Below are 20,728 nucleotides of genomic sequence, written 5' to 3'. Positions count from 1 at the left end.
GTATTCGTTTTTCTTGAAGTCTAATGGCGTGTTCCTGACTGGGCCTTCTTAAACCTTTTCAGGCTCCAGGTCCTTTTTCAGGCAAGTCACAAACCTTCAAGTCAGTGCTAAGTAATTCAGGCTCGGACATATTCTAAATTGCATCATAGTTTCAACAGCCTCTTTCTAATAACCCAGACAAGAGCACCTGACACTTGGAGAGAACATTGCATTCGAACAGCTTGAAGGTTGGGCAAACTAATTTGGTGCATAACACATTCCTTCCCCTGCCTTTGAAATGGATCCTGGTAGAGGGGAGAATTGTGCACCAAGAATGGAGTGTGTTTTTTGTGCTCAGACAGCATGGGGAGCTGGCTCAGAAAGTATGATCATGATGCTCGGGGAACCAATTCTTTCCCCTTGGGCATGGAGGCATACCTTATTTTTTAAAAAAGATTTTATTTATTTATGTGACACAAAGGGAGAGCACAAGCAGGCAGAGCAGCAGGCAGAGGGAGAGGGAGAAGGAGGCTCCCCACTGAGCAGAGAGCCAGACATGGGGGGCTCGATCCCAGAACACTGGGATCATGACCTGAACTGAAGGCAGACACCTAATTGGCTCAGCCACCCACGTCCCACTGAGGTATACCTTGTTTTTAATGCAAAAGGACATGACAGAGTGTTTTACAAGTTACTAAATATGTGCTTCTTTGTTCCTTCTAATAGAATTTTTTGCCACCACCAGTTTTTTTTTTTTTAAGATTATTTATTTATTTATTTATTTGACAGAGAGAGATCACAAGTAGGCAGAGAGGCAGGCGGGGGGGGGGGAGAAGGCTCCCCCCAGAGCAGAGAGCCCGATGCGGGACTCGATCCCAGGATGCTGGGATCATGTCCCCAGCCGAATGGCAGAGACTTTAACTCACTGAGCCACCCAGGAGCCCCTCCGCCAGTTGTTTTAAAAAGAAAATCAAGGTAAGCCTTGCTTGCACGATCTCCTCATGTCTCCTGTTTGGATCTGACTGGGATGTGCCCTACCTTAGTGTGCAGACGGTCTCCTAACGGTGTGGCTGTGCGCAGTAAGAGGCCACAGGAAGGCAGGGAGCATGTTCACTCATGTACAAACACCTGCGAATCACCCGCTTCCCCTTTCGAGCCTTTTCATGCCTGTGAAGGGAGAAGAGGCATCCGTTCCCCGGTGCCTCTCAAATTTGTGAGGACACCTCAGCCATGCGCTGGACCCCATATCAATTTCTCTAAAATCAAAGGCCTGATATTCAGAAAGAAAATGATGTACAAATATCACTCACATCACACCTTCCTCTCTACTCACGAATTCTGTTTCGGGAATGAATAAATGTGCGTGTGTGCATGCATATACGTGTGCAAGTGTGTGTATTTCTGGCAACCATGTCCCTGAACATCACTGTTCACACTGCTGTGAACCGACTGAAGAAATGGGGAAAAGTGTGGGTGATCGCACTGAACATGGCAGGACCCTGGATGGAAGGATCAATCCTCGACTCCTTGAAGAGACAGAATATTCAAAGGAAGTGAGAAATGAGCCAGTGAAATACCACAATCCTTTGGACCTCAGAGGAGCATCTGATTCCAAACCATGTGAAAGCCATCCTCCAAGAACAGCTGTCACCACAGAGACACAACTGTGACAGGGACCAGTCTGCTAGTTCTTTGACAGAACACGTGGAAGGAAGTCAGAAATGGGTCTACCAGACCACTTTCCGTGATGTCTCTCCATGGCAATCTGGAGACTTCGTTGTTCCTTTATGGAGATAGCATTTTCCTTTAGGGACCTGATAAATTTCTAAAACAAGAACATACCTTTTAATGAGCTTTCTTAATTGGCAGATGTTATGGGCTGAATTGTGTCCCCCCCACCAATCCATATGGTGAAGCTCTAACCCCCTCAGTACCTCAGAATGGGACTATATTTGGAGATAGAGCCTATGGGGAGGTGAACAAGGTAAATGAGGTCATATGTGTGGACCCCAAATCTCACTGGACTGGTGTCCTTATCAGACGAGGAAGAGACCCCAGGGATGTGTGTACACAGAGGTTGAACACACTCACATGTGAGGACACAGAGAGAAGGCGGCCATTGTCAAGCCAAGGAGAGAGGGCTCAGGAGAAACCAACTCTGCCAACACCATGACCTTGGACTTCTAGCCTCCCGAGCAATCAGAAAATAAGTTTCTGCTGTTTAGGCCACTTAGTCTGAGGTATTGTGTTATGACTGCTCTAGCAAACTAATATATAGTAGTTATTGGATATTCATTAGCTATAGATTATCCAAAGTGATTTTCTTCTGTATTACTAAGAAGAAAATCCTGTGTTTTTTTTTTTTTTTAAAGATTTATTTATTATTTTGGGGAGACTCTGAGAGAGCACATGCATGCAGGAAAGGGGCAGAGGGGGAGAGAGAATCTTAAGCAGACTGCACACCTAATTCACAGCCCACCCGACGTGGGGCTCGATCTCACAACAACCATGACCTGAGCTGAAATCAGGAGTCGGATGCTTAACTGATTGAGCTACCCAGGTACCCTGAAAATCCTGTTTTTTAGTAATACATATAATCTTCCCTTTTTTGGTCAATTTTCTTTAATCCTAAATAGTTATTAAAACCTACTGACAGGGGCACTGGGTGGCTCAGTCATTAAGTGTCTGCCTTCGGCTCAGGTCATGATCCCAAGGTCCTGGGATCGAGGCCCACATCAGGTTCCCTGCTCTGCGGGAAGCCTGCTTCTCTCTCTCTCTCACTCCCCCTGCTTGTGTTCCTTCTCTCACTGTGTCTCTCTCTATTAAATAATAAATAAAATCTTAAAAAAAAAAAAAAAAAACACCTACTGACAGGCCCAACTAAAGTTCAAGGTTTCAACAGTGTTGAAGGAATATTCTAAGGTTCTGGTCAATCTCCCCAATTCTGACACAGTCTCTCATTTGTGTCTCTCAGTAACCCTTGGAGGAGGGTAGGGACTACTGTTCCCATTTTATCAGTGAGGAGTGACTGACTCCTGCTACAGGGCTGACTCAGAGAGCTACAGGGCTCTCCGTGGTTTCTCCCACATTCTGCTCCTTTATCTTTTTCCTTCGCATTATCATATTTCCAACTTTGGAGCGTTTTTACATTTCAAAATTTGCTTCTTTATTTTTGAATCTTGTGACGTATATGTAATTCTACTGGATTTTTGCTTCTGTTTCTCTTCATTTTAGGCTTTTGTTGTGGAGCATTTCTTTTCTTTTTAAGATTTTATTTATTTATTTGACAGAGAGAGAGAGAGAGAGCACAAGCAGGCAGAGCAGCAGAGGGAGAGGGAGAAGCAGGCTGCCCACTGAGCAGGGAGCCCGATGTGGGGCTCCATCCCAGGACTCTGGGATCATGACCTGAGCCCAAGCAAACAATCGCTCAACCAACTGAGCCACCCAGGCACCCCTGTTGTGGTGCATTTCTTAAAAGAAGACACTCTATACCATTCTTCACTGTGCCCTTGTGTGTGTGTGTTGGGAGGGGGCAATTTTTATTCAGTTCATTTTCTTGAAAAGTCCAGGCTCTTCCTAGATCACCTTTTATGAAATCCCTCTCTTAGCACGCTCCTATAGCTATGGGTGCTGAATTCTACAGGATGCAGAATACCCATGGATTGCAAAACTCAAGGCCTTTTGACATCTTTCTTCTTTAGATTAATTATATGGCTGGTTTTGGACTTTATAGCGTATGCTCAGAAGTTTGTGTGATGGGAGGCATTAAATCCCTATGTTAGGAGACTGCGAGAGTAATACAGAGGTGAGCCTGGAAGGGGCTACACGAGGGTAGTAGATTTCCTGCTGTCCCCACTGGGACAGTCACCCATCTGCATGAGCTGATCCCATGGGCAGACCACCTGTAGGGTGTCTGAGCCCAGCAATTTAGGAAAAAACCAAGCAGCGCCACAACTACTAGCATGCTGAAGCGGGGAAAACCAAGTCTGCTGCACGAAACGCCAAGGACCGGAAGGTATTTGAGACTCTCTAGAGACAAGGTTTTCTTTGCCTTTTTTGCCTCCACACCGGCGTGGTCCCCCGTGAGATCAAGAGCCCTGTGACTAGCCAGAAGGGCACAGCGAGTCTGGAGACTGGTATTCCTGCCCCCCATGCAGCCACTGATGTCCCACGTGGCTTACACCAGTGCAATATTCTTCTGTGGGAAGCATGCGGCAATGATGCGTCGTCACCCAGAGGAATATACATGCTAATAACTTCATTCCAGAACATTCTGAGGATCCCGGATGCTGTTCTAAAGTCGCAAAACATTACTCCTTACTCTCTGGGATAGTAAAAGGAAAAAAAAATGGACCCATTTTCAACTATTTTGTGGTCATTAAATAGCACAAATCATCATAATAATAGCAGCTACTGTTTATTAGATGCTATTTATGCCAGAATTGTATTAGGAGCTGTTCTACTAATACATAATTTTATTTACTTCCCAGACAACCGACGAGGTAAGTACCTTTACGATTCAATTTTACAGATGAAAAACCAGGCTGAGAAAGGTCAAGAAGCTTACCCAACGTCACTGATTAAATAGGTGGGAAAACAGGAACGCAAACCCAAGTCAGCCTGAACGCAAAAGAGTTAAGCTTTGGAACAAAGTATCCACATTTCCCCAAGGACTGGATTTTCACAAAAGCCTTCCTATCTCCCATCTTCTGACCGGCTGTCCCGTGAACTATTGAACCGTCCCAGAAATGGACCTCCAAACGTGGTACCTTGTATCCCAACTGCATTTCCCAGACTGTGCCTCATCCTGAAAGTAACATAAAAATCCTTTGTGAAGCCACGAGTCCCGTTTCTTGGGGGTAGAAAATGTAGGCACCACAATTTCCGCAGGTTGCGAAACTTTAGTGAGTTGGAGTGTAAGGCAATGCACTCGAAGGTAAAACGAGACGGAGCATCCCATTGTTTTCGGTGGTCTGAAAGGCCCTGACAGATCTTACGGTGACTGGAGGTCATCCTTATCAATCTCAGTCCTCATTATCTTATTGAAGTGCAGAAATGCAGGTTTTCCATCCACCTCAACGGCTGGATATCTGGATAAAAGGAACTCACTGGGCTGACATTCATTATGGAAGCTGTGCTTTCTCGGGGGACTGGCGTGACCTGCGGAGGGGGGATCCGTGAGCTGCCTCTTCTATTAGGAATATTTATAATACTGTGCTCTCTCTATTCCAAGCGTGGGCTTTAATTAGAAACCTCACGATGTTATGCCTTTTGGCTCTGTTGTCATCGTTCGGTTGTGTCTGTTGAACACCAGAAGAGATGGCAGTGAGAAGGCCACAGGAGAGAGAGGTCTCTAGAAAGTTCATGATCAACAATATCTTTTCTGTTTCTAAAGGGGGTCTGTGGTCTCCAGGATTTAAGAACCCCTGAGTCAGGTTCATATTTACTGTGAAATCCACACATCCTTTCACAGTGATCCCTGTACCACTCAAAGGAATTGTTTCTATTCGGGCACATTGGCTCGCACAATTTGCCAAAAACTGGGAGTAAGGTGGGGAAGGGGAGAGGGGCAGCGGGAAACCTGAATATCCCTTCTTAGACCTCTTTCACAGCACGTTTTCCCTTTGGTTCTAACATCACCATATTTTGTTTAGAGCACCTCAGTGTGGCCAAAAAAGAATAGCAATTAGAAAGGGACTCGGAAACTAACGCTTTGCCTATTTCCCGAGGTTTCTAGGAGTCAGGGAGAAAAAGAATCCGTTGTAGTTTTCTTATTCGTGCCCAGTGAGCTGTTATCAGTTGCCATATTGATTTTTATCGTCACACCTCAAACCTCAAAATGCCACAGCCCGCCATGGGATCTCACAAAATCTGTATTTATCCTTCTGTTTCCCCGATCGGCTTTCTCTTTCAACAGCCACAACTTTTCCCTGCGCCCACCTCCCCTACAAATAACAACTGCTGACCCGATTTTCCCTTCCCTGTCTCTTTAAGTCCGAAACTTCCTGAGGTTCCAAAGTGCTGCCTGCCTCAGCCCGAGTCCAGGGCAAGCCTCCACTGCAGTGAGATTTGCAAGTGAAAAACATCGCATGCTCGCCAGTTTCCCACCGTGTCCTCTGACTTCCAGGCATCCACCTCCTATACACCAGTGGGCTCCAAGACATCCCAAGAACCGGGTCCAGAGACTGAAAAGCCGGATCAATTCAGACTGGCAGCTCCAAAAGGCAAAAATTCCTTAAACCCAATCAAACATAAAACCGATACAAAATCCAAATAACAAATGCACGGAAAGCAATAAACTTATTTAAAACGCAAATGCCTACCTTACAGATTTCCCAAGGCTCTGTGCTCCCACAAGTATCCTCCCCTCTGGGTCTGTTTTCTGGCTTTCTAATAGCAGTGCGGTCTTAGACTGAACCCACTCTCAAGGGTCAGGCTCTGAAATACACATGCTGCACACACCCAATCAGCCCTTCGGTGCCAGGCAGCCCCTTCGCCTTTCTTCCCGGCCCCGGGCCAGCCAGTGCCAAGTCCCTGACTGCTGACCAACTCCTCCGTAGGACAGAACGGGGGAGGGAAGGGAGCCCTCAGGAGCTGGGGACCGCTTCCACTCACCGTGGACGGGCTGGCCTCCCATCTGGGCGGGAAGGATCCACCTTACCCCTTTGCTAACCTTAAAAACCCCTCCACAGATGGTTTCTCTGGCCTCATTCAGATCCCAGAACAAGTTGGCAGATTCCTCCTGGTGCTCACAGACCACCGAGGCGCAGCAGCCCTGGGTAGGCAGGACCAGGATGCCTCTTACCTTCACAGAGCCCCAGTTCTTAAAAGCCTGGCTGGAGTCTCCTAGGAGTCATGCATTTTCCTTGACATTGGAGGCAACCAATTCCAGAAGCAGGGAACATTTTGAAATGAAACAGAAAGTAACCTGGTGATTCAGCCGGACCCCCGACCTGCACTGTTGGCTTGTGAGCGAGTCTCCAGACCCAGCCAACCTCCCCCACCCCCACCCCAGCTGTTTCAGCTTGGAGGAAATTCAGAGAAAACTGCAGCTTGGAAGTCTGGAACTCACAGCCTGGGCTTTTTGTTTTTTATTTTTTAAAGTATTTGTTGAGCTTTTTAACATGCAGTGTGTCTCCTTCTGCAGGGAGTTACTCAGTGAGCCTGTCACCTGACTCACAGCCGCTCCATTATATAATTCAAACTGTGCCTTTTGAGTTCTGATCAGGAAACCACACTCCCCTCCCGACCCCCCCCCCCCCCGCACCCGCCTCCCCCTCCCCCTGCACTGAAGGGGGAAGGCAGAGAGGGAGAAGCTGCAAACACCACTGACAAGTAACCTTTTCTGAAACTTCAGTCGGGGGAGAGGCGTGCTACGGCTTCACAGTGCATTTTGATTTTCCTTTGGTTTGATTCTTGGGTAGAGGACCTGCTAAATGCCAATGCTGAGTTAGCAGAGATTTCTGAACATGCAACATCTCAAGATGTAACTGTAGCACTTTCCTTGATCTTCTTCTAGGGTGGCACAGATGTGATGTATGACTGAATGAGTTTTCAAATGACAGAGTGCATAGATTTCGAACACCTGTGCAAACGAGCTCTAAAATCTGGAGTGTTTACTACTTTCGCCACACATCTAAGTTCCCTGAAATGCTAAAGGGGTAAATTGGGTTGAGGGGGTCTTTAGCCAACCCCCTTCCTACACCTGACCGTGATCCTCATAAACATTCCCCCAGCCGCCTGGAAGAAGCATAACATCCACCTGAAAGCCACAAGCTTGCTAGGCAAACACTTCTGAAAAGCCAATTCACCAGCCTCTACTTTCTACCAGATTGAAATCCTTAAGGCAAATCTCTGGATATCTTGAAGCCAGCACTGTCCTGGGTGAAGGTGATAAGAATCATCTCAGTCTATCCCAATTTCCCTTTCTCAGCATCTGTGTCATCTCTGAGATATTTATGGAGGGGCAAATATGTTAAAACAGAATTGGCCCACGAACGAGAGGCTCTTTGAGAAACTCAGACGGCATAAATGAGCCTAACACCTAAAGCATCATGAGACAGAATGATCAACATAAAAAACTCCAACCTGTTTGCTCTGTCCATGTCAAAGACAGGATGACCTGTTTCCGGGGGGGGTGGTGGTGTCCCTCGACTCCCAGTCTTTTCCCAGCCAGGGAGCCTTGTACCTAGAAAGGACTGCTAAAGTCTATGGGAACAAATATTAACACTGATCACCCTTTTTTGGTTTATCCTAGTCTGACCTCTCTTCTCCCTGCCCGCCCCAGCTCTGGAGGTAATATTAGATACCATTACTATATTAAACTGTGTGGACGTTATACAGATACTAGGCCCTAAGAATAACTTTCAATGTCCGTTGTTAAGTGTCTATCCACATAGCCCTCTGAAGTGGGCACGGCATCATTAATGTCCTTATACAGACCCAAAGAGGCCAGTGCCACAGGCAGGAATTACAAGTCAGGTTTCCTTCTCTTAGCGCTCAGTTCTGCAAAGACCCAGACACATGAAAAAAATATATAAATGTGTAAACCTGAATGACAGATTGATGTCTGTTTATTTCACCCCTTCTAGGTGTAGTAAATACAGTATGTTGCCACAGTTGCTATGGTAACTGCTTCTGTCTTAATGAAAATAAGGATACATAGTAAGATAATAGAAACTATCAGGTGGTGAGACCCTCTCCACGAATGGGAAGAAAAGCAATAATATAAAATAAACCCTTGGTCCATACACAATCATTAAATATTGATGCCACAAAAATTGAATTTCCTAGACCAGCACCGTTCAGTAGAAATATGTGAGCCACATACGTAATTTAAAATTTCCTAGTTGTTGGATTTAAAAAAAAGTGGAATTAATTTTGGCAATATATTTTATTTAATCCAATATATCCAAAATATTATTTCAACAGGTAATTACCATGAAATTATTTGCAAATTATTTTGTATTCTTTTCTTCATACTAAGTCTCTGAAACCTGATATAATTATATGCATTATATACCTACAACCCACCTCACTTAGGAGCAGCCCTGTTTCAGGTGCTCAGTGGCCACATATGGCCACACCTGGCCACATTGGATGTTCCCACCTCAGACTATATTTGGTCATATGGGGCTTGGAATTTGAAACTTTTAGAAAAATAAATTGCATTCATATGGTTCTGGCCTTATGGCATAAATCAAGTGGTATTCTCTTTGGCAGAGTAAGAAAATAGCAAATAAGCTTGGAATTGAAATGGTATTGGAATGCCTGGGTGGCTCAGTTGGTTAAGCATCTGCCTTCACCTCAGGTCATGATCTTGTGGTCCTGGAATCCAATCCCAAGGCTGGCACCCTGCTCTTTAAGATCAAAGATTTTTTTAAATAAATAAATAAATAAATAAATTTATTTTTAAAGATTTTATTTATTTATTTGACAGAGAGAAATCACAAGTAGGCAGAGAGGCAGGCAGAAAGAGAGAGCGAGGGAAGCAGGCTCCCTGCTGAGCAGAGAGCCCGATGCGGGACTTGATCCCAGGACCCTGAGATCATGACCCAAGCCGAAGGCAGCGGCTTAACCCACTGAGCCACCCAGGCGCCCCAAGATTAAAGATTTTATTTATTTATTTGAGATAGAAAGAGAGCACATGGGAGAGGGAAAGAGAGAAGCAAACTCTTCACTGAACAGGGAGCCCAATGCAGGGCTTAATTCCAGGACCCTGAGATCCCAACCTGAGCCAAAGGCAGACACTTAACCGACTGAGCCACCCAGGTGCCCCATAAAAAAAATTTTTTTTTAAATGTAAAAAAAAAAAAAAAAAGAAAAGAAAAAGAAATGGCATTAAAGACTCAGCTCCTTTCATGTCGCGGGAAAATAGAGAAGATTAAAAACTAAATCACAGGTTTATAAAAATTTCCTTCATTGAGTTGTCCCAAACACCCAAGTTAGGGACCTCAGAATCATGTTTGACTGAACTTCCTACACCTTCCTCTGCTCCTTTGAGCCCCTCCAGTAGACCACTAAGTCCGTAGAGTCTACCTGTCACCTCTTCTCCAATTCTAGGACCTGTGCTATCTCGCAGCAGATCCCGAGAGCCTCTGCCTGGGCTCCCTGCCTCCACTCTCTCCCCATTCAGGTTATTTCCATCCTGCCTTCAGTGTGAATACACGGTGAAAGCAAACATTTAATCATGTAGCTTGTCGGCTTAAACCCTTTAAAAAAAAAAAAAAAGATTTCATTTATTTATTTGTTGGCGAGAGAGGGAGAGCAAGAGAACACAAGCAGGGGGAGCAGCAGGCAGAGGGAGAAGTAGGCTCCTGGCTGAGCAGGGATACAGGCCTCAATCCCAGGACCTTGGGATCATGACCCCAGACAAAGGTAGGGGCTTAACCGATTGATCCACCCAGCTTAAAACTTATAATTTTTTTTTTTTTTGTCAGAGAGAGTGAGCACAGGCAGATAGAGAGGCAGGCAGAGGCAGAGAGAGAAGCAGGCTTCCCGCCGAGCAAGGGGCCCGATGTGGGACTCAATCCCAGGACGCTGGGATCATGATCCGAGCCGAAGGCAGCCGCTTAACCACCCAGGCGTCCCTCTTAAAACTTTTAATAGCAACCTGTTGCCTTCCAGATAAAGCCCATACTCTCTGCCGTGATACCTTATGTAATCATAAACTGACCTTTAGGGAACTTTCTGGCCCATCTCCTGGCTATGTTTTCTTTGATTGTAGCCTGATCTATACTCTCCACTGTGCCATGATTTCCAGGACAACTTGCCTTTGTTTAGTCTTTTCCTCTGCCAGGAATGTCCTATCTTAAAAGGCCTATCCCTTACCAAACAACCAAATCCTTTAAGCCTAGCTCTAGCATTTACTGTAGGTTTTCTTAATCTTGTAGTCCAAATTAACCACCCTCTCCACTGTGTTATCACTCTACTTTTATATGTAGATGTGTACAACATTTATCACATTCTGTTGTAATTATGTGACATGCTAGAGGAGTATTTCCTCAAGGAGAGGAACAACATACTGTTTACCTTTGAATTTGCTTTGGGACATAGTAGGATCTCAATAAATGCTGGGTGAATTCCAAAACCCTTCCCTTTTCAAATCCTTCCTTCTTATTGTTGAGCCACTTGGTACATCATCATCATTATCATCACTACATAGTAGCCAATAGTATTAGCTCTACTATGTGCCAGGCACGGTGTTAAGTAAGTTTTGCATACATTTCATGTAATTTCAACCGCAAATCTGCAAGCACAAATCTGGGACTTCTCAATTTTTAACAGCTGTGGCATCTTGAATACCATTTACTTCTTCCAACAAGTGTTTTAAAGTATTCTTTTTTTTCAAGATTTTATTAAAATTCTAGTTAACATACATTGTAATATTAGTTTCAGGTATAAAATTTAGTCACTTCCACATTTACATACAATACCTGGTACTCATCACTAGTGCCCATCCTTAATCCCCATCACCTATGGAGCCCATTTCCCTCCACCTACTTCCCCTCCAGCAACCCTCAGTTTGTTCTCTACAGTTAAGAGTCTGCTTCATGGTTTGCCCCTCTTTTCTCCCCTCTCTTATGTTCATTTGTTTTGTTTCTTAAATTCCATATATGAATGAAGTTATATGGCTTTTGTCTTTCTCTGACTGACTTATTTCACTTAGTACAATATCCTCTAGTTTCATCCTTGTTGTTGTAGGTGGCAAGATCTCATTCTTTTTGAGGGCTGAGTAATATTCCATTGCGTATATTATATATACACCTCACATCTTCCTTATTCATTCATCAGTGGATGGACATTTGGGCTTTTCCCCTAAGTTGACTATTGTTGATCATGCTGCTGTAAACATCGGGAGGGCCTGCATCATTTTAAGGTCATTCTTATAAATACCATTTATGAGAAGTTGATGTGCAGTTATGACCCCAAAGAATGAGGGATGACAAACCTGTTTGTTAACTTATTTATTAACCAGGCTAATGCATGTGTCTTGTTTTATAGTTTATTGTCTCTCTCTATGAAAGCTTCTAATTCTTAATGGGTTGGGAAAGCAAGAAACCTAACTCAATAATATTTTGTACAGAGTAAGAATACAGTGGCTTTGAGGAAGGGCTGAGAAACCTGCCATATGGACATCACGGGATGTGACCCTCAGTTTTGTTGCCCAGAATCCTTTCTGGCCTCATTTCTGGATCTCCAGTCATTTCCACATAATTCAGTTTAGGGGGGGCTTTAAAAAGTAGAAAGACCAACACCGAAAGTTGGTGAGGATGGGGAACCAAAATCCTCGCTGGTGGATGATGGAATCCGCCATCATCGCTGGTGGGAGTGCGGAACAGTCCAGCCACTCTGGAAGACAGTTTGGTGGTTTCTTAAAGAATAAACTTCTGCCATGGAATCTACCAATTGCACCCACTGGTATTTACCCAAAAGGCTTGAAAGCTTTTGTCCACACTAAAACCTGCACATGGTTGTTTGTGACAGGTTTATGCAGAATTGCCAGAACTTGAGAGCAACCACGATGTCCTTCAGGAAGTACATGGATAAATAAACTTGGTACAGGGGGTGCCTGGGTGGCTCAGTGGGTTAATGCCTCTGCCTTCAGCTCGGGTCGTGATCTCGGGGTCCTGGGATCGAGTCCCGCATTGGGTTCTCTGCTCTGTGGGGAGCCTGCTTCCTCGTCTCTCTCTGCCTGCCTTTCTGCCTCCTTGGATCTCTGTCTGTCAAATAAATAAATAAAATCTTTAAAAAAAAAAAAATAAACTTGGTACATCCAGACAAGAGAAAATTATTCAGCTCGAAAACGAAATGAGCTATGAATGGGGCACCCAGGTGGCTCCACTGATGAGGTGTCCGACTCTTCATCTGTGGCTCAGGTTATGATCTCAGGGTTCTGGGATTGAGCCCCACCTCGGGCTCTGCTCAGCATGGAGTCTGCTTCTGCTCTTACCCCTGCTCGTGCTCTCTCTCAAATAAATACACAAATAAATAAATAAATAAATAAAATCTTCAAAAGCAAACGAATAAAGAAGTGAGCTATGAAGTCATGGAGGAAACTCAAGTGTCTATCACTAAGTAAAAGAAACCAATCTGAAAAGGCTCCATATTATACGATTTCAACTGTACGGTGTTTTAGAGAAGGCAAAACCGTGTTGACAGTAAAAAGACTTGTTGAGGGCTAGGGAGGGGTGTGTGTGTGTGTGTGTTTGTGTTGTGTGTGGCAGGAATGAGCACATGGAACACAGAGAGATTCTGGGGGCAGTGGAACTTCTCTGTGTGGCCCTGTACTGTGGACATGTATCATCATACATTCATCCAAAGTCACAGAATGTGTAACACCAAGAGTGAACCCTCTTGGAAACGACAGACTTTGGGTGACAATGATGTGTCAAGGTAGTTACTGTAGTAACACGTCAGTGTTGATGCATCAGAAACAAATGCAACACTCTGGGCTCAGATGCTGATAATGGGGGAGGCTATGCGTGTGCGTGGGCGGGGTTGGGGGTTCTATGGGAACGTTCTGTCCTTTCTGCTCAGTTTTGCTGTGAATCCAAAACTGTTCTAAATAAATAAGGTCTATGGGAGCACCTGGGTGGTTCAGCCATTTAAGGGGCTGCCTTCGTGCTCTGGTCATGGTCTTGGGGCTCCTGGGATGGAGCCCTGCTCAGTCGGGAGTCTGCTTCTCCCTATCCCTCTGCCTTCCCCCCTGCTCGTACTCTCTCTCACAAATAAATAAATAAAATCTTTAAAATTAATTAATTAAAAGATAAAGTCTAACTAAGAAAGAAAAATGGAAGGGCTGCGGAATGGGTTGACCACGGGTGCCCATGGATCGTGCTCACTCGGTTCTGGGGTAATGTCTTGTTTTCCCACTATGTGGTCAGTTGCTCGAGTTTATTAATATTGTTTTATTACTTTTGTTTCCACAACATCACTAAATAAATGGCAGTGCGTGTACTAAGGGATTAATAAATTCTCATTTAAATGAAATGAAGAGAAAATACACTTGGGCTTCGAATAATAAATACGTATTTCCCTCCACATAAACAGGGTAATAGACTTACTGTCAACAGAAAAGCTATTACTTATGCCGTTTCTGGAGGCTCTGTAGCCTGGACACCCTCAGAGTCGGAGGAGGGTCGTGCTAGGAGGCCTGGCTCAGGGCTGGAAGAGTGACTGAGCCTTGGGAAAATTTAACACACTCTTGGACTCAATCTATATGCCACTCCAGGTCAGCCCTTGCCACCACCTGCTGGATTTACAACACCGTGCACGGAGCAGGGCTGCCTCTGCAGGGGGAGGTGCGGTGAGTCTCCATTTCCTTATCTATAAAAAGCAGATTAAGTATATTGTGGGTTATTATGCGTGCTACAAGAGATCCTGTCTAGGATTGCCCGAGGTCTGTGTCCATTAATGCAATAGTTTATTCTTAATATATTTTTAAGATTTATTTATTTGAGAGAGCATGAGCCAGTGGAGGGAAGAGCAGAGGGAGAGAGAATGTCAAGCAGATTCCCCGCGGAGTAAGACCCTCAGATCATAACCTGAGCTGACGTCAAGAAGTCGGACGTTCAACTGACAGCCCCACACAAGCACCCCTTGTGCTTAATACTAAGTATAATCGGCTATCACATGATAGTAGCCAAGCCCTGAAGATGGCATGGGGGAGTTCGCGAGATGGCAGGGCCCATGTGAACGCTTCTTTTCCTACCTCACTTCTTTCTATTCAAGTTGGGGTTGGCACGCAGTCCGATGGTGAGCGGGTTGGCTTCCCCAACCTGTCTCCTTCCTTCCTCCCTTCTTCCCTCTTCATTTTCTTTCTTCCTCCGTCTCCCTTTCCATTGATTCTTTCTAAAACGTGTTTAATTTTTAGTTGGATTATCTGGGTGCCTTCGGGTGTGGTTGTGACTTGTCGCGATGGGACCAGAAGTGCTGTATCACTACAGTCTACACTTGAAACCAATATTACACCATATGTTAACTACCAGAATTAAAATAAAACAAAACAAAATAAAATAAAAAAGAGACAAGATGAGTACAAATATAAAAAAAAAAATAAAATGAGTTTATTTTGTCCCTTGATATTCTTGGCCACCTAACTAAGACTCTGTGTCGAGATCTTCTTGCCAAAGCCATATTAAGCTCACCAAGATTGCTAAACTTAGACCAGCCTGTTTCTGCTCTCTCTCGGAAGGCCCGGGATACCATAAACAAGAAAGGCATGAGGTCGAAAGATTCTTGTTAGAGCAAAGGCGGCTGCTTCTCACGGAGCTTCCCAGAAGGAAGGCAGAGTCTGACAGGAAAATGATCCGAGGCCTCGGGCATCATCTATATGACAGCGGTTAATGCCTCGCTCTCTGCCAAGGCAGTGTGACTGCCAGTCTCCGAAGCCATCTTTCAGACTGCCTTTCGGCCAGCTCAGCACAATGTCTCTATGACAGCCTTGAGAGAACAATAGAGATAGGCAGTTCCCCAGAGGGCAGGTGGTTTCGAAGGTTCCTTTCATTCTCTCCAAAGCACCATGTGGAAGTTACATGACAACATGAATCCAAAAAGGGCTGAGACCCAAGAAAGACATGAGCAGGGAGAGGAGAGACACAGTGGACTGAATAGGGCAAAGGAATGAGGTTTTTAAAAAGTGGAGAATAGATTAGGGAGAAACCTCGGGTTGAATTCTGGTTCCGCAGCCTGCTCCCGGGTCGGGGGGGGGGGTGGGTAGCAAGTTCGCCTCTGCTTCCTCCTGTGAGCAATGGTGTTAGTAATAACCTGAGGGTAAGTGGGCAGTGGTGTTGGTAAAAAAGCATCTGTCAGGTGGCCTGGTGTATAGCAGGTGTGAATGACATTGGCCAGGTACCTTTCTGGGCTTCTGTTTCCTGAGGTCTAAAATGGGAAGAGATTACAATGCCCCTTTATGAAGTTCCTTGGCGTAGGTTATGAGAGGCCTCTGGCGAGTGGTAAGTACTGCACGTGTGGAGCTTCGTTCTTACCCATCCCCTACCCCCAGATCTCCACGCTGTAGATTCCAGTTTCCAAAGCGGGACACAACTGTATCTCCCATCCCACTCACTCCTAAGAACCTTGCCACTTCCTGGTCAGGGGGCAGAATCTAGTTCCTCTTCCTGTGGCTCTGGGTGGAGGGGAGGGCTTGGCGCATGCTTGTAGCCAGGGTGGTAGAAATAATTCCGTGGGCCTATAGAAGCTAGGTCATAAAGGGCAATGTAGCTTCCATCTCACTAGTTGGAAGAGTTACTCTTGAAGCTTTTGGCTGGCAAGTGAGCACGTGACTTCTCCGTGGCTGCCATCCCACAAGGAAGCCCAGCCTAGCCGGAGTGGAGGCACCATGGAAAGAGTTCCCAGATGCTCCGACCCCAGCCCCCACAGTCACTGCCTGGCCTTGACCTCATCAGAGACCAGAACAAGAATCACCCAGCTGAGCCCTTCCTGAATTCCTGACCGACATCAGTGAGAAATGATGAACACACAACAAAGCCTAATGGGAAGAGAAATATGGCTTCCATGACATTCTCCAAGGCACAGTAGCATCGGGTCCAAAGCTCAGGCCTCAGATTTGGGGAGGACCAGGGTTTATATTGGCCCTGTTATTTAGCTGTGTGATCTTTACTAAATCCATATGTCTAAAAAAGAGGTGACAAAAATAATGACTAAGCTGTAGGATTTTTGTCAGGAGAAATGAGGTGATTCTGGTTAAGTACCTAACATCACATTGACATAGGGTAGACCCATCTGAGATAGTCTTTGTCCCAACCTCCACCACCAATGCCGACACCATTACCAGAAACCCTCTCCCATTCATTAAGATGGGGTTTGCTCCCAAGGCTTAGAGTTGGTTGGAATTAACCCCTTTCTTTTTATAATCACACTTCCTTCCATTTAGACACTTTCCCTTTGACCCATACTTTGTACAACTACACTTCTCAGCCTTCATGCAAATTATCACAATCATAAGGAATTATTTCAAACCATCCAGTCAATCTTAGCTGCAAGGGAAAGCTCCCCCACAATCAGCTATCACCTTAGCCTCAATGTTCTCAACGATCACAGTCATCATTGCTACTAATGGCTAAATATCCTGGAGGCAAAGATCTGTTTTGATCAAGAATTATCTATCCCTGGGACACCTGGGTGGCTCAATGGGTTAAGCCTCTGCCTTCGGCTCAGGTCAGGATCTCGGGGTCCTGGTATCCAGCCCCGAATCGGGCTCTCTGCTCAGCAGGGTGCCTGCTTCCTCCTCTCTCTCTGCCTACCTTTCTGCCTACTTGTGTTCTCTGTCTGTCAAATAAATAAATAAAATCTTAAAGAAAACAAAAAACTATCTATCCCTAAGATGGCTGACCCATTCAGTTCAGGCTTCAAGTATGTACAATGAGCCAACAGAAGAAAAAAAAAAGGATCAAAAAGAGAAAGTATATTGAAAACAGCATTATAATTTGCTTAGTCACTCATACATTCATATATTCATTTGGTCATTCAACAGACAGTTATTAACAGCTTACTCTGTGTGAGACTCGGGTACAAACATGAGCAAAGTAGATGTCCTGTCTGTCCTCGTGAAGTTTTTGGGCTGGTGGAAAGGAACTGGCCTTGTCGTTAAATAACCTGAGATTTGAATCTGACTCTCTCACTTGCAACATACTTCATTTGCTTAAACTTTTCTCAGATTCATCCTTTCCTTAGGGTCATCGTGAGGGTGAAATGAATTAATGTACAGAGAGGGCTCGCCATGGCATACAGCAATCTATACATCTGTTTTCCAAAAGGTCATGTAACTGGTAGGCTCTGGAGTCAGGATGTAAGCCTAGACGTGTCTGGCTTCCATAATTGTGCTTTTAAATTTTCTAATTATGTCTATTTTGATACTCCCACCAAGCCATTAATTCATCACTCATTCAAAATTTGAAAGAAAAAAGTTTTTCCGCTTCCTTTTTTTTTTTTTTTTAGATTTTATTTTATTTATTTGACAGAGAGAGAGAGTGAGCACAAGTAGGGGGAGCAGCAGAGGGAGAGGAAGAAGCAGGCTCCCTGCTGAGCAAGAAGCCATGTGGAACTCTATCCCAGGACCATGACCTGATGCAAAGGCAGACCCTTAACTGACTGAGCTCCCCCAGGCGCCTCTTTACCATGCCTTTTTATCCTTCCTCTGCAGAACCCAATGTAGTAAGCATTAACTGATATGAAAGTCACAAGGCAACTAGTGTCATTACAGAAAAAAGTAACAGGAATGAATGTTTCTTTGGGTTATACTTGGGAAGCTGGAGTAAAATGTTGGGTTAGGCAGGATGTCTTTAAATTTTTATATGATTGGAGTAAAGCTAACATACGATGTTATATTGGCTTCAGATGTACAACAGCGATTTAACAATTCTATGCATTCCTCAGTGCTCACCACAGTACGTGTGGTTACCATCTGCCGCCGCACAATGTTATTACAGTATTATGGACTCTATTCCTTATGCTGTACTTTTCATCCCACTGACTTATTTATTTTATAACTGGAAGCTTGTACCTCTTAATCCCCTTCACCTGTTTCACCCATCCCCCTACCCATCTCCCCTCTGGCGACCACCAGTTTGTCCTCCGTGTTTGCGATTCTGTTTCTGTTTTCGTTTGTTTGTTTTTTGCTTAAATTCCACATGAGTGAAATCACACTATATTTTTCTTTCTCTGTCTGACTTACTTCACTTAGTATGATACCCTCTGGGTCCATCCTGATCCAAACAGCACAGCAGAAAGAGCCACAGTCAGCATCCAGCGAGAAAGAGCTTCTCTGGCCATGTGGTAATTTATGGGCCTGATTACTTTTATTTAAAAGTTGGAAGTGTTACAAAATTTATTAGTAATCTAGGGGACTGCCATTTAAAATCCACTGGCTTATCTCATTGTCTATAAAGTCTTTCTAGATCTCTGAGTCCTCTATCGTGTTGGACACCATGTTGCAATTCTTCTCTTCCTTTCCAGGACCCTACTTACTCTCGGGCTACTTTTGAAAAAAACAAGCATCTCATCAGACAACGCACTTCCCTTAGTCTCCATATTTTGCACCATTTACCACATTCTCTTCAGAATACTGGTCTTAGGAAATGCTCTATTGAAAAAAAAAGAGCTGTGGTCAATACAGTACTGGGTGATGCTGTATATACTCTATTTCCCTTCCCCTTGGAGGCTGTATGCACACTGGCATTTCAGATGCTCTGAGAAATCCTGCAGCAAATAAACTGGCTAGCTTTGTTTAACCCGATTTTTTATGAATGTTGGATTCCTCTTTTTCTGGAAGCCCTTAGGAACTAGAGTTTATTAACTATAGTTTGGGAAACACTGATATGTTCAAATCCTCTGCCTTCATTCATTCCTGCCTTGTCTGTTATTCATTCTCTTGACAAATATGTTTTTTTTTTTTTTTTAACAGACCGAGATCACAAGTAGGCAGAGAGAGAGGGGGGCAAGCAGGTTCCCCGCTGAGCAGAGAGCCTGATGCGGGGCTCAATCCCAGGACCACAGGATCACGACCTGAGCCGAAGGCAGAGACTTTAACCCACTGAGCCATGCAGGCACCCCGGCAAATATGTATTTAACACCCTGCCAGACACTGGAGAATGTATGGGGAGAACAATAGAAAGCAAGATGAATTTGGCACCTGCTGTCATGAAGCTTATCGTTCTGCCTGAAGGGTAGACAGGTAAACAGACCACAACCACAAAATATGGTAAGAGCTATCTTGGGGGAAATAAAATTGCAGCAGTGCATAGGGTTAGGACTTGATCAGTCTGGGGGATGGTTTGGGAGGGTTTCCTGGAAGAAGTGGCTTTATATGGGAAGCTGAAGGAAACATGGGAATTAGCCAGATAGAAATGAGGGGCAGAAATGGAAAGTGTGATGTGGGCAGGATCAACGCGTATGTAAAGGTCCCCAAATCAGAGAGGACACGGGCTGACTGAGGGACCAGAAAATATCTCAACTTAAAGCCCACACGAAGTCTTTGAAATCCCTTTCATCCCCACCCCCAGAATCTTCCTCTGTCCTCTTACCATATCTAGCTTCCGAAGTGCATGTTCAATAAATGTTTGTTGAATTGCTATTTCCCTTGTGGTAATCTGATCACAGATATGATCAGTTGAAGCTCAGATACACATATACACACTCACTCCATCCCCAACATTCTTAAATTCAAAATAAAGGAGTATTTTTTTTAAAAAGCTTTCTAGCTGGGATGCCTGGGTGGCTAGTCAGTTAAGCTGCTGCCTTCCGCCCAGGTCATGATCCCAGGGTCCTGGGATCGAGTCCCGCATTGGGGTCCTTGCTTGGCAGGGAGCCTGCTTCTCTCTCCACCTCTGCCTGCCACTCTGCTTGCTTGTGCTCTCTCTCTCTCTCTCTGACAAATAAGTAAATAAAATCTTTAAAAAAATTAAAAAAATAAAAAGGTTTATTGCTAAAAGTGTATATAGGTATTTTATTAATTTTATTTCCTATTAATTTTTAATTAAAAATTAAATATAGATATGCCATTGTGAATGGTGAGGTGACTTTCTTCCTTAACTCCATTGTTGTTTAATTCCCTTTAACACGTTTTTCCGCTATTAGTCAGCTTGTTTTTGTGACCTAGCAAACAGAGAGGTAAAAGTTTAATTGGGCAGATTGAATCAGATGCTTAGCATTGGGTGAACCTAAGAGCCCAGATGTGGGATTCTGCAGCTCTTCCTGAAGCCGCCATATTGGAATTCCTGCCCTCTAT

General features: G+C 44.5%; 1 protein-coding gene across 7 annotated transcripts in view; it reads right to left on the bottom strand.

Moving 5' to 3' along the window:
* Positions 1 to 20,728, bottom strand: part of PHACTR1 (phosphatase and actin regulator 1) — a 550,281-nt gene that overhangs the window by 294,806 nt on the left and 234,747 nt on the right. Inside the window, exon 1 of one of the 7 annotated variants that reach the window (XM_004753728.3) lies at positions 6,785 to 7,004. The exons of 5 other annotated variants lie outside the window; for them this stretch is intronic. The gene's annotated coding sequence lies outside the window, so the exon portion shown is untranslated. Of the gene's footprint in view, positions 1 to 6,302; positions 6,754 to 6,784; positions 7,005 to 20,728 lie in introns of those variants that run through there. One more of the 7 variants, XM_004753727.3, reaches the window with a different exon arrangement.

This window comes from Mustela putorius, unplaced genomic scaffold (assembly GCF_011764305.1).
Source record: "Mustela putorius furo isolate JIRA1106 unplaced genomic scaffold, ASM1176430v1.1 tig00003870_pilon_pilon_pilon, whole genome shotgun sequence".
Lineage (NCBI taxonomy): Eukaryota > Metazoa > Chordata > Mammalia > Carnivora > Mustelidae > Mustela > Mustela putorius.
The sequence above is the reverse complement of the archived record's forward strand: the minus strand, read 5'-3'. Positions and strand labels throughout refer to the sequence as shown.